At 37.8% G+C, this 15,271-nt stretch overlaps 1 long non-coding RNA gene across 1 annotated transcript in view; it reads right to left on the bottom strand.

Annotated features, from left to right (window-relative positions):
* Window positions 1–15,271, bottom strand: part of LOC118166695 — a 29,872-nt gene extending 14,601 nt beyond the window's left edge. The window contains exons 1-2 of the long non-coding RNA XR_004750671.1: window positions 15,216–15,271; window positions 7,405–7,493 (exon numbers count right to left, since the gene is read on the bottom strand). This is a non-coding gene — a long non-coding RNA (uncharacterized LOC118166695). The remainder of the gene's footprint in view (window positions 1–7,404; window positions 7,494–15,215) is intronic.

Here is a 15,271-nt window from a genome sequence, read left to right as displayed (position 1 = left end):
ATCTGCAATAGGAATCACTTTTGGCAAATCCTTTACATTTCTGGCATTACATGATTGTCTACAACAGGTAAGTTTGTGCTGGATGTAGTAAAATAAAAGTGTTATTCAAATCTTGCTAATACAGCAACTCTGCAGGCAAAATTCAATTTTCACTCCTTTCTTGGAAACCAAAACGTTACTTGATCTCATTTTCACAAGTGAAAGTTCCATTCGTCAATAAAAGGAAGGGGCACATGTACCAGAAATATTTTCCATTATTTCCCACTTTAATTGGAAGACTTTCTTTTGTTTAATGGTTTCTGTGGATTGTTGTCAGTAACATATTTAGGCATTTTGTTTTTGTTTTTAGTCAATTTATTTGCATGTAGTCTCTAAGGCATACAACTTCCTTCCTCTGCTTCCCCATGATGATTTATCCTAAAACTATTTAGTCAACAAACATGAAAACATCTCTTTCAACTTTAAAGTAATCTGTTAGAACATCAAATATATTTGTGAAGCGTTTATAGGAAAAAAAATGTATACTTCATATTTTCTCTAGTAGCAAGGCTCTGTTCCCTGTGTGTTTTGGGTGCTACTGCATGCCCTCAGGTAACTTGTGAGATAATACTCCCATCTGACCCAAAAGAAAACTAGAGAAATTATTAACAAGGAAGACACTGTTCCCTCTCCACTCTTGGAATGTATTTCAGAAAGGGAAACGTGAGCAGAAAGCTCATTTTTACTGGAGACAGGAGAGTGCTTGCTTTGCCTCCAAGTGGCAACCAAGAGGCAAGACCAGAGGGCACTAGCCGATTCTGATTAAGCCTTGAGTTCTTTATAGGCTCTGAATAACTCACAGGAAAATGCATTTCATGCTATAAGTTTGCCGAGAAAGTTTAATCATGAGCTATTCACAGAAACTTTGGGAAGATACCATTCCCATCTACCTGTATTCACTACACATCCTTCATCTAAAAGGATGACATCCAGGCCTAGCTGCAAGTGACTGTTGTCTTTTGCATGTGTCTAGCAAGTGTTGCTAGACACACCTCCCACGGCATCCTGGTACTCCTGTAGCCTGCCGGGGATCATCTGCTGTGGGTGCCATGCTGATCTGAGAGGACTTGTCACTTGCCACACCTGCCAGTTTGCCACTTTAGACTAAGGCCTCATCTTCTGCGGAGTCATAAGCCTCATGAATGATCACGTGCAGCTCAAGAAACCAGCCATATTCCTTGGGTGGGTGGTAGGTTTTGAATGAACCTTTTGCCCAATCAGACCTTGAAGGGGCCCAATATCACGGAGGATCCTAAGCTTACTGAGAAAGGGGGTTTGGGTTTTATGTTGCATCAGCAGCACTTCCCTCCTACCCACACATGCACACACACAGTGGGTAGCACACCTGTGGCTCCTTGTCCATGCAGCAGTCTGATGCAGCTCCTACTACTGATGCATGCCTACTACTTGCTAAAAGTACTACTTGCTAAAAGTACTACTTGCAGAACATTAAACCAGGCTCACCTCCCAGATTTTTCATTTTCTTTTCACAGGCAAAGGGCAGAAATAAGAACAAAAATACCACAGCTTTATGCCCTGGAATTAGGCAAAGCAAATGCTGTCTGCTCTTCCCCTTTTCTTCTGTCAGGGTAAGACTAATTATGTTGATGAAGGGAGGCTTTCCGGAGCAGCTGCAACTGAGAGTCTGCAACCCTGGAGATGTGGTCAGCTAGGCAGCTATGAGACTCTTATGTGGGCCTCAACTCTCTAAGTGAGTTTGTGTATCTCCCCTCATCACATCAATAGCTCCAGCTGACTTTTTCTCCCTCTGGAAAATTTCACAGGAGTTGGCAATGTTCCCTGTTCTTTCAGCTACAGATGCCCCTCATTCAGTTGTTGTCTGATGCTGGTTGCATAATAGACAGTGTCCAAAACAGAGTTACTGGAGGCCTGAAGCTATGAATACACTAGACACTTAGGTCACTAAAACTGGTGATTTACAAGCTGAGCTTGAAACTTAAGTTGAGGGCAGAGCCCGTGTGTTTGCAACACCAGCTGTTTGGACCTGACATTAAACTGTTCCTGGATTTCAGTGGGTAAAGGCATACCACCCTGCACCAAATCACACTGGCTGGGAGTTTGAGATGACTGACTCAGGTACATCCACACTATATTTCACTGCAAAGATAGTAATGCTCTTTTACTAGGAGTGGTGGGTGGGTCTTTACAATACCTGTACCCGATGGAAATTGCTTTGATATCTGTGAAAGCTAAAAACCTCATTTTATCTGATCTTGTTTGTGCCTTTTGGCTTAATACCCCTGTGTACTCCTGTCTGGTGCAAGCTACAAGAGCAAGGTGGCTGAAGCAGGAGTGCTGGTGGTCTGAAGGGCTGGAGAAAACATCCTGAGCCCGGACCAAGCAAATTCTGAGGTTTCTCCACCCTCTACAGAGACTAGTGAACCAATAGAGTATCTCTTGCATTTAAATGTTCTGTAGTTTGTGACAGACCTGCTACTTATTATAGGTAATATAACACATATAATAACTTTTTATTTACAGCTCTCCACTATTTTATTAACCTCACAAAACAGCTGATAAAATCCAGATGGGGGCGATAAGGTTACTCTGCCTGTGGCTAGTTGGCAAATCAGAGGCTATGCTGGAGATAGCAACTATCTGCTGATTCACAAGTCATTATACTTTGTTAGCAGTCATGAAATCCACTCAGATAAGTTCAGTTATTAAAATTACAGGTGTGTAGAAGGAATAAATGATAATTTATCTACATAATATAGCTGAAAAATAGTATGTTTGGAAGCTTTTATTCTCAGTTGAGGACCATTGGTGAAGTTCTACTTCCTGCAGGCAGAGTCTATTGAAAAACCACCTGAGGATCCAGTCCCCACTCATTAAATTTGTCTTTTAATTTTATCTGTAGATTGCATTAATTTTTAATAGCTAACATAATTTCCTCAGTTGTGTTTGACACGATAAATTAGATGTGACCAATCTCTACTCTTTGCATGGCCTAATGATACTGGTTTTGTCCCTTAATAAAATTATTCAATAATAATGTAACTGCTCATGGAGCCACCATCTGTTACGTACTTCCTGTTTTAAATAAAGATTTTCTTTGACTTAGTATACAGGAAAGAGCTAGGTTATGAGTTACAAGAGGCATCTTTCAAAAGAAAATTACATTTACCTCTCAGAGCTAATAAGGTCTGAATTCTGAGCTAAATTAGAACTATTCAAAAGTACCTCATGTATTGTGCCGATTCCTGCCCCTGACCACAGATGACCTATGAATGTGCAAGCAGGATTTCTGTTCCTCCTCCAATGGTCATGGTATTCTTTGTTAGCTAAGAGAAAGGTTTGCTGAAAAACACGGTGCCCTAGCTGCATTGGTAGTGACATTAACCAAAATACATGAATAAAACTTGCCTAAAAATATCTTCTTCCAATGTAATTACATCTCCTGAGTACAATACAAGCGTATCCTTACAGGCATAATCTATTCCTAGTGAATGAAGAAAACTTTTGATCAGATCTTGGTCATGTAAATCCGAGTTGCAAAAGCACTTTTCTGCCATTGTCTCCCAGGACACTGACCTCTATCTGATTTTCTATCATACACTCTGAGGCATGGAAAAGAACAAATAAAATCTATCTCAGCTTGGGATAAGAGGGAGAATAGGCTACTTTATACCAATTTCTGTCATTTTTCTCAAAGCTTCAAAGGATAGCATCTATCATGACTTTTAGTATTTTGATAGTTTTTCACCCATGCTTGTAAGTAGTTTTTATGAAGTCTTGATTCCTATGGACCTATATTAATAGATTTTTAATCTCCCACTATTTTTCTATTCCAAAGACACTAAGACCCATTTCTGACTGACAGAAAAACAAATCTTGGAGCAATGACTGACTGTAGTTTCATAGGTCTGGTTTGGCTGTGAAAGACACACCCTTAAGACTTGCTGTTGTTTCCATTTGATATTTAAAGCATTTGTAGATTAACAAAATCATAGACGTTTGCACAATTTTAGGAGTTTATGCAAATCCAAAAAACATTAGCTTTCCCAGTACAGCCATTTATTTTGTATGCATAGTATTCTCTTGCAGAGAATCTATCAAATATGATATACTGTTTCCTTAAATATTTTTGATATTAAGTCTTAAGTTGGCAGGTAATGCTGTAGGGAATGTGGTACCAATGGCTTAATAAGGAAAAAAAGTGTAAGAAGAAACTAGGAACTTCATCACTTTTATGTGTTTCAGGTTACTATTTTTTGCTATACTTACTACTTATCACTCATTTAATAACACTAGAATTAAATCAAAACCTTGTATTTTGTATTCCTTTCCATCATGTTCCTCTTCACTTCCCATTTCCCTGAGTAGCCATCTCACTTTATGCATGAAAAGATATTTGGCTGAGGACAAGAATCAGAAATGTGTTGTGTTGCTAGGGCAGCTCTGCGAAGCTCTGACCTGCTCTCTTTTCCTAAAGATAGCTTAGTGTTGATATCACAATCCATTGCCTGTTATTTTAAAATGTCATTCACAATACCTACATTCTGAATATTTATATTCAGAATATTTTCTCTTTACTCTTTAATTGCTAAAAAATTACTGTTTGCCCTTTGCTTCTGTCATGCTTGCTTAACTGAACTTCTGTTAAAAGATGCATCTGGTTTTGAGCAGAAAATCAGCCAACGAACTGGAACAGGTAACTGTGCTGAGTTCAGTTTTCTGACAACAGAATCTGGTCTCTGCTGAATGAAGAACTTCATCTACACTTAATCTCTAACTCAGCAAATACTGAGATGCCATTCAAGAAACTTTTTTATGTTCTGTAAGAAATACACTATATTTTTTTTTGTATAATTGGATTCATCCTGCTGAGTTGTTACTGTTGGAGGTTCTCATGGAAGGTAAAATTTATCCAGCATTGATCTGTAGCTGTAAAGCAGTCCCAGTGTTGACAGAGGAAATTATCTTTCACAAAAGCGAAGCGAGTTCTCTCAATCTAAATAAATTCACATGAGGCTGCACAGACCTCTTCCCCTACACGTTGCTAAGCATGAATAAAGGATGACTTTATCACCTGATGGTACTTCAAAATGAATGACTTTTTTACCCCAATTCAGCTATGATATAAGCCTAGGGGAGAAGATTTTACATATGGGTAGATTTTGGTTCCTTGGAAGTACAAGCAATTGTAATAATAAATTGCACTGGCCTTGTAGCTAAAAAGGCAGTAAGAACAACCACAAAAAAGGAAAATAAGAGCAGCAGAAAGTAAATATCTATAAACATTGAAAATGCTTGAGAATGTTGAAAAACAATAGCAGCCCAATGCTGAATGATATTAAAATGTCTCAGGCTGAGACTTTTTCCCTTCAATTGCCCTAAAATATCAGTTAACATTTAATAGTAAATGAGATGTAAAAAAAGTATCTCTTATGTTTTCGGTTGTTCACACTCAGGGGTTCCTCACTATCCGTAGTAAGTGAATGGGAGCTCTTCTTTGTCTTGCCTTTTAAGGAATTAGCAAATCACTTATTTTTTAAGATGCTGTGGCTGAATGGAAATTGATGGGATCATTTGGTTGTCCCCAAATGTTGTTAACAAAAAGCTATGGAAATAGTTATATGAAGCTTGGGAGTTTCTAAGAAAGTTATTTTGATTCAAAACCTCAACTATCCTGACCCTTATTTAACTTCCCCTTCAACTCAGTCACTTCCAGCTTCTCACTGGAATAATTTCTGATAAGGAGCAGCATTCCATTATTATTCAGACTTCTCACATAGTCACACAGGTCTATTATAACAGGAAGTCAGTATAAACCTCCAGGCTGTTTGCTTCTGCTTTGATAATAACCTCCAAGGGTCTAGCTGCTGAAGGACAAACTCCTTGGTCCCATTGTACACATAGAGAGGTATCTGTATGAAGCTGTAGATGAGGTAAAAACATCTTGAGGGTAAAATTCAGAATAACAGCATCAGTTTTAAATCCTATGTTTAACCAGACAAGGAAACTGCAATTTCATTTACAAGTGTGCTTCTACTGTTTTTCAGTTACTACATGGTGATCGTTACACTTTAAGGGAGAATTGAGAATTATTTATTTACAGACACCCAAATGAGAACCATTCAAGAAATACTAAATGGACAAAAGAAAAGAGGAGCTCAAAGTTCCCCTTCTTAAGTCAGGGGTAGACTCATAGCAATCATATAGTACTAGAGAGTCTTGTTGAATTAGGTCTATTCTCTTGGATCCACTCAAAAGTTATTTGCTTAAACATTTTACTACCTCAGAAGAAGCAGTAAGAGAAACTTACCTGACGCAAGAGACTAACAATTGATGAGTAGCTACACAGTCTTAATGATCACAGTCCTCCCACTGTCCTGGCCTAGTGTTTTGCTAGTCCTAACTTGCCATGCTTGAGGGGAGTCTGCTACACTGACAAAGAAACTGAGGTGTGTGGTTGCCACTCTAGAGACCTATGTCAGACACTTTGGTGCTGCTAATATCCTTGTATCCTAATATCCTGATCTGTCACATACCCTGTAAGCATATGTATTACCTTTCTCTCAGTAGCCATGTACAAAAGCAGCTCTGTCCTTACGTCACCAAATAGCACCATGTCCTAGCCCAGGCAAAAATTTCACTGCAGGCTTTCGCCTACCTATCTCACTTCCAGACCCAGTTTTACTGGGTCTATCTAGATATTCTCAGAACCAGGCTGCGTTTCACAAAGAAGACAGAAGATACAAGGCCTTCTTCATGCATATATTGTGTTTTTGCTAATGATCACTGGTCAGAGGGCTCAGGGTGTGAAAATTCTTGTTTTTACAGCTCCTTTTTGTCTGATAGAAATTAGAGTTGGATACAGGTTTCCTAGAAACTAGCAAAATTCTGAAGTCAGCAGGGACTGTTGTGCTAAGAGGTGGCAATCACAATCTTTCCTGTTGGAGGTAGTTAACTTTCCATCAGTAACTAAATATACATTAAACCAGATTTAAAAAAAATAAAATAAAAACAGAAAAAGAGAAGAATTTGAGTCTGTATACCACAGTCATGTCTGAGCCTCTGACTAGATGAATCTCCAATTATTTGTACAAGTAAACACCCCCAACAAAAATAACAAATAAACAAACAAACAAAAAACCTCATTGTTCCAAACACACAGTAGTAAAGACATCCTTCTAGAACGTGGAACACCTACGGCTAATCTTGACACTAACTTTAGCAAAATGAGAAGGTGGAAGGGAGGCCACAATGCATTAATCACCATCTCTGACTTCTTAAAGAAAGCCCTTGACATGTCCTCTTATGTCATAACTTATGGTCAAGAAGCCTCGCCAGATACTTCCATCTCCTTATGTTGCCATACCTACTTAATTTGAGGCTCACCTGAACCAGTTTGATGGCCTCCATGACTCCAGTTCTTAGGAGCCCAAAACTCCAACATCATGCAGGCAGGTAGGGTAACTTATGCAGCACTGTTTCAACAGAAGGAGCACATGGAAGTCACATCGTGCAACGTCAACATCTTTTTAAATTTAAACCTTCTCTCTCCATGGAGGAGTATCTTACTTACAAAATAATTAGTATCTTTAGGATATGGTATGAAAACACACTGTAATAGTGATCACTAACAAAGTAGAAACAGGAAGGGAGAAACAATGGTTTAAGTATGAAGCTGTCTGAATATTATCTTATACACTTGTGAACTGACATGGGGAAGTAAGTTCTGAATCCTTTTTTGAATGAAATGAGAATTTCAAAATTATTTTGGATATAATAGAAAAAAAACATATTGCATAAAAAGCAGGACTTTAACATTATTTACCTTTCATTTGTTGTTTTTAACATTATTTACCTTTCATTTGTTGCTTTTTCCAAAGAATCCAGGTTATCAACATTCACTATTATTTGCAACCTTGGACTGTAAACTAAGTCACTTATACAGAGAAAGAGATTTAGAAGATACAGGTATAGGAAATCACTAGCTCTCCTAAGACCAATCCTTAGCAAGTCTGGTCTTTCCTTAACAGGCTTACCTTTTATGCAGATGAGTACACTAATGATTCCTGGCTTTGAAATTCCACAGTTATGATAATACGCCTAAAGAAAAATGACTTTCTGTAAGGTTATTTTCACAAGAAATTCTCAGATGTCACCATAACAGAAGAGCCTTGATATACAGAGAAGCAGTTGACAACAAATCTTTGTTTTTTTACTGGCACTACATTTATAAGCCTATCTTTGGCAGACAAATGTCACATATATACTTTTTCTACATAAAATCAGCCCAAGCTGTAACTCTATTCTGTAAACAATTTGGATGCAAACTTGGAAGAAGGATGAAAACTTGATGAATATTTTCCCTATAAAAATATCACAGTTAGTGTTTGAAGAAAGAAACAGATCCCAAGAGCAAAGCGATAGTTAATAATATATCCAGGAGCACATAGTAGCAAAATGTGAAGCTTGGGATAAGTATTTTGCTATTGCTCATTATCTGACTCACCTAGAAATAGTTTGGTACAAAACCAATTATAATATAAAACATATAAACATATGCAGCTTTGTGTATAAGTTATCAGGCACCACTCGAAGAGATTCAAAAAAAATTCCTTTGGTGTATGTTATTTGTGGTCTCATTTGCAAACAGCATGCCTCATGAATAAGTCATGAAGTTGTATTGCAAAGCTGTTTTGAGCATTTATTTGGTGATATTACTTCAACTATATGCACATGCATAAGTCATTGCAGGAACACTAATACAGCATTATGTTTACCAAATCCAAGAGAAAAGTATACTAAATAAATATTTTAAAAAGATAAAATCAAAAGTAACTATTGTAATGACAGTTTATATTTGAGTAAATATTCTTGGCCTTTCATGTTTTGGATCCATTGATATTCTTTCTACCTGGATTTACTGAATGGAGTGTCACAGTTCCTAATGTGATATCAACCTTTACTGTCAGGTGACCTAATTTTTCCATTGTTGGTGAAATTCCTGGCATTTTAAGTAAAGGTATGGCATGTGAAACCCCTGACATGCCATATGGTCCTGTGACTTCACCATATGCCAGGCAAAAACATGAGTCTCATAAAGTCAAGGGAGAAATTTTGGTTGATTTCAGAGAGGTTTGAACAGTAAATGACTTTGGTGTTTTCTCTAGCAAAGAACATGTTGTCAAAACACCTATGGTGAAAGCTGGGATATGCTGAGTTGTACTTATACTTAAGTACCTGTTCTGTCTTCACATATATTTCAGTACCACTTTTGAATCCCATGTTTAAACTGTACAGTGCCTACTTTGAGGATGCTTCTGCAAGCACATGTCTAGGTTCTCACGAGATAAAGGGTTGTAGAACCACAGCTAGCTGAAACATGACAACTGTATGGAAGCAAGGAAATTTCTGTGGTATCTCATACATTATAAATACATGTACCAATTTGTTCTACTTGTTGGAGTACATGTTTTAATGAAAAAATAAATCCACTAGAATGGAAGGTTTGGAAGATCTGGAAAATACTTTTCAGATAAGGAAATTTAGAGGAAAAAGTCATTTCAGAGGACCAGACATTTTGAGAACTTAGAGTAAACTTAACAAACAGTTCTGGCCACAGAGAAATCATTTTTTAAAAAGTCTTGAGATGTTCTGTTGCAGCTTTATTAAAACATTTTTTTTTTTTTAATTTTCAAAATCTCATGTGTTATTTAGCAATGATTATATATTAAAGACAAAATGGAAAAACATACAACCAAAAGTAAACCAGGCTGATCAGAATTAAATAAAATGTTTCCTTTCAAGTTAAACTATGTTTTGGGTCAACTTCAAACATTTTTTTCTTGATATTTTTTCCATATTTCTTAAAGAAAAATGTCACTCAAACTGATTTGGTTCATTGGAGCATGTGATCATATTTTAAATTGTTCCATGGATTTCATCCCTATACTTCATTAAAAAATAAAATAAAAAATCCCCTGCCTTTATGATTCAGCAACCGAATTGAGATCTGTTTATTTATAATTGTGATGCAGCACCTCCGGACAGTACAAAAGCAATCAGCAAGATGGGCATGCGAATGTCATGGAAACACAACTTTTCTGAACCATGAAAAACATGGAGAGAGAGTTCTTTACAAGATGTACAGTTCTTCACAATGTCTTCACAACTAATTAATATTAGATCTCACATTTAAAAGGATACCAAATATTCTACATAGTCGGCTCTAAGTCCTCAAAGCCCCATTCAGCCTGGCCTTGAACACTACCAGGGATGGGACATCCACAGCTTCTCTGGGCAACCTGATCCTGTGCCTCACCACCCTCATAGTAAATAATTTCTTCCAAATATCTAAGGTAAATCTGCCCTGTTTTTGTTCAAAGCCACTGCCCCCTTGTCCTATTACTACACTCTCTGATAAAGAGTCCCTCTCCAGCTATCTTGCAGGCCTCCTTTAGGTACTGAAGGTACTGTAAGATAATATGAGGGTCCGCATCTATTCTCAGTAACAGATTTGTTCTGTGTTCATGTTTTACCCATTTTTTTTTGCTGCTATATACTTATTCAGAGCTGTCATGATGTTATATGCACTTATTAAATTCACAAACATATTGCTAAACTGATAAAAGGAATCCTGTGTGGCAAGGGTGCCACAAAGCAATTTAAAGGCTAAACATTTTAATTTTTTGTACAATGTATGTGAATGTGTGACTCATTGCTGCATTTCCTATCTTCAGTCTATGCTGAAGCAATAGACTTGGACAGGAAAGCTCAATTTAGTTTTTCTATTGGGAATACAGCAATTTCAAGATCAAATATGTTAGCAGGTTGCTCACATTTTCATGCACATTTGAAAGAGCCCATGGTTTCTGAAGGTTTGGCACTATTCTGTAGGCTGTCAGTGGTATTACACAGTGAGTTCATTTCTTCTACAACTTCTTTAATTTGTCACAAAAAAGGACAATTTGTCAACAGCGTCTATAACCTTATTTTTATATTATAATACTCCCAGCTGTACACAAACATCACATGTAATGGGTATCACAGTCTCTTCTCCATGGTTTTTCACAGCATATTGCATTGGAAAGAGAGCTCCTTGATAGTGACTACAAAATTTATGGCTTTTGGTATTTTTCAAATACCACCTTACAAACACCCCTTACGCTTTGCACATAGTCCTCATCTGTTAACACTTATCTGTATTGCAACATCATGCAACATTTTGTGATAAAATATGACTAAAATGGATGTGTATTAGCCAACTGTTAATCATTTAAATACATGTCAAGGCAGGCTATGCCTGGGTCTACAGAGATGCTCAGTGAGCCCAAGAAGGTGAGCAGAGGAAGGAAGGAAAAGTCTTCGCTTCTCCCTTTCCACTCCTGCGCAGACACGCAGACTCATACATAGCAGAAAATACCCATAGAGAGGCAAAAAAGAAAAACAAACAAACAAAAACCAACAGAATGTATTTAGATAGGCATGGTATAATTATCCAAAATAAACTGTAGCCAAGAAACTGGGCTGTAAGAAGGCCCTACTGCAAGGAAATCTCAGAACAAACACCAATAAATAAGAAATAAGACTTGAGACTCTCCTTAAATATTAATTTCTGCAGTTCAGTGCATTGGGCTGTGAAATGCCTCATTAAGTCTTTCTCTTGTAGTTATCAATACTATGTTTTAAAAGATGTTGGAGCTTTGTTGATCTCCTTTAACTTGGCAATAAATTGGTATCATTGTATTTTCCCTTCTATTTTAAGTAAATATAGCTCTCATTATCGTTATAGTGGTATTTATTTCTATTGCCAGCTTATCTCCCCCCCCCAACCCCGTAATCTAGATATCTAACCAGGATATTCTATCCTGCCTCATTTTGCTGCTTAATTATATTTAAGTAACGTTTCCCTTTCCTGACTTTCCCTCACTCCTAATTTGCCTGCTTCCAAGTCAGAGGTATATTTAATTTATCAGCTTTCTTTCCCTGAATTTCCCTAGCTGTTGCTCCATACAGTAAGTCTGTATTGTTATTTCCTTTCTCAATATCATATATTAGGCTTAGTGCTTTAGGATTAAAAAAGCATGACAGAGAAAAGGGAAAAACTGGGGGCGAGGGCAGCTTTCAGTGATACTCCATTCAAGCAATTCAAACTTTTCAAGTCAGATATAATAAAGAGTAATTTACTGGAGGTTATCTGCAAACACTGCCTGAGCTCTAACTTTAAGGGAAAATCAATACAAATTTATACAACAGGCTGATCTGGGGGGCTCTTCAGCATAGTCCTGAACCCCACAGTTCAAAGACTTAGAAGAGAGCAGAAGTATGGTGGAAATGGGGTGCTGCAGAGAGACGTGTTCATGGCAGCAGATTCCCTTCCTGTCAAAAGCACTTCACATTTGGCAAGCCTGATGTTCCTAGCACAGAAGGGCAAACAGTGCCTGCTTTGAGGAGGGGAGAGTGTGCTGGGGCTGTGCTCTAAGGGGAAAAGATTTTCAAAATGTCAGCCAGCATTTTGGAACCTGGAATTTCCTTCTGAAAGACAACAGAACTGCACTGCAGGTTGTTTTTTTTTTTTGTTTGTTTGTTTTTTTTTTTTTTATAGTATACACGGACACCTGATATTAGATGATATCTTATGGGTTGCTTCATAGGAAGCTTCATAGGCCAGCTCGGTGCAGCACAGCCTGCTGTGTGCTGGGGCATTGCTGGTGCTGCCAATGGGTCCTGACTCTGTCTGGGACTTTATCCTCTGGGCTCTCTCATGAAATATGCCCAGCATCAAAATCAGTGGTGGATAAGCTATCCAAGGTGGTGGTGAGAGCCCAAATGTCTACAGTTAGTGCAAAAATTTTACTCACCCTTTATATCAAGCCCTCGGGGCTGTAACCTTCCTTGAAGAGGTGCTGGCAGGGAAAAGCCAGAGTGTCACAGAGCACATCATGCTGAAGGCAGCTGCAGAGAGTGAAAGAAGCCCTGCAGTCTAGGAGCTTGCTTTTAGAAGAAAGAAGTTCGGACAAGGAGATTTTGACAAGCCTGGCAAAATTTTGTTGACTCTGTCCCTGATCTTTTATTCTTCTCACTGCTTTATGCAGATGTAAGTATTAGAAACATGAATGCAACAGCTAATCAAGGCTCCCAAGACTATTCTTCTAAAATCAGAGTTTGTTTTTCATTACTTACATTTAGATGACATTGCTATAGTACAATGGTGAAGAGAGATAATGTTAAAGCTTATTTGGTCTAAGAATTTTGCTGGAATTAATGCACAGCAGTCTCTTGCAGGGGATTGAGAGTCAGATCAGGTACCTCCTAATGTAAATGCCTACAGTTTTCCACAGCTAAAGTGAAGTGCATTCAGAGCAGCAGACACAGCACTGTGGAGTTGCCACTCATGACAAGGGTTGATTTAAATGCAACACTATCAGAGTAAGCAAAGTTCTGGCCTCAAACTTTCTAGAGAAGCTAGTAAGAAGTGAAGGATTAAATATATATATATATTTCTCCCTTCTTCCTGTGTTGTTACTTTTCTTGAGGAAGAATATTTAACAGTAAATATTAAATGATACATCAGTAGTTATAATATATGATGCACAGGCACACATTTGTACTGAATGTCTTCTCTGCTGAAGTGCAGGACACAGGACTGGGGTTATTCTTGCCCTGAGGTTCCTGATCACTTTTCTAAGGGACGAGCTGCAGAAGCAGGAACCTCACTTCCACCAAGATCAAGGGGATAGCACTGTGACAACATTTTCTCTAGCTTTCTTCCACTATGGAACAATGCTGATCCATCAAAGTAAATAAGCAGACTGATTCAGTTCCTGACAGCATGATGATTACTTTGGAGAATGACTAACTGAAATGATTTGTTGGAGTATCTCACTCTGCAGCAGTAGTTCAGGAGCATCAAGGAGATGGGGTTATGACTGATAAGAGACAGAACATAATTTCAGGTGGGGTCACATAGAAGAGTTATTATTCTGGTTCTTGCATGCTTCTTTTGCCTCTATATGTCAGATGACAATAATTAATTTGCTGTCATCAGCTAACACCTATCCAGTTAGGTTGATCTGGTCTAAAGACATCAACATTAGGAAGCAGTGGAGGATAAAAATGATGTTATGGTCTAGAGTGACATTAGCTCACACAAGAACAAAATTTTTAAATTAAAGTATGTGTTATTCAGAACTGTGTAGAACATTTGCAACTTTTGTGGGCTCAAAATATGAACTCAAGACATGTATTCCATAAATGTTAAAAAGCCAAAAAAATCAAGCCCAAACACCCCTCCCTGACTGGGGACTTAAGTCAGAGTTTTACTGTAACTTTTCAGAAGTAGAAACCTGGATGTGTCCGTACAATTTGGAGACAGTTCCTGACCTGCTTTACCTTGCTGCATGCTGAAATACTTGGATCTGCTGGATGTGCACAAGATATGATCCTCCAATTGCCACAGTAACAGGAGATATCCAGTGAAAAAGCTAATTCTGTCTATAGTTTAATGCTTTGCAATTTTATATCCTATCTTGTAAGATAAGTCATAAATGATGGATCTGGGAAGGAGCCAGAAAGGAAAGCAATGAGAAGATTTCACCTGCAAAGTTATTGGTAAGCAAGGGTTTAAATTCTGGCACAAGCCCACAGCCCTGACTTTTCTTCTCCACGTCCCTTCCCCCAGCAATACTGGAAAGTGTTTACAGACACTTAATTTTACCATCTGGAGATGGAGTGTGTTATGCAACGTCCAGATTTCACAATGTTTTATTTATTTATTTTTATTTTTAATTATTATTATTATTACTATGTCTCTGCAGAATTGTCATTATGACTTTGCAATGGCAAATAAAGGGCCCAGTCCTATCAGGGTAGGTGGGAGATTTATTTAATTTGTATAAATGGAACTGAAACATATTAGGGCCACAGATGGGTGAAGTGATGTACACAGCATCTAAAGAGCCCTGTCAAATACCTTCTTGAACAACTGTCAGATAGAAACAGTACTAGAGAGACAGAAAATCAAGTTACTTTGGTCTAATGTGTTATTTCATGAAGGTATCATTATGCAGTTCTACATTAAGTAGACAGGACAAGCTCTTGAAAAATGATAAATACTTAAGAAGCATTTCAGTGTAAAAAATTGCAAATAAACATTTTTTCAGACACATATCATTCACCACTCCAGACTGTGTAAGACTTACCCTGTTATTTCCTCAAGTTTTTTGCTGGGTAAATCCTTCAAACTGAGAACTTCAAC

Source organism: Oxyura jamaicensis, chromosome 4, assembly GCF_011077185.1.
Source record: "Oxyura jamaicensis isolate SHBP4307 breed ruddy duck chromosome 4, BPBGC_Ojam_1.0, whole genome shotgun sequence".
Taxonomy (NCBI): domain Eukaryota; kingdom Metazoa; phylum Chordata; class Aves; order Anseriformes; family Anatidae; genus Oxyura; species Oxyura jamaicensis.
The sequence above is the reverse complement of the archived record's forward strand: the minus strand, read 5'-3'. Positions and strand labels throughout refer to the sequence as shown.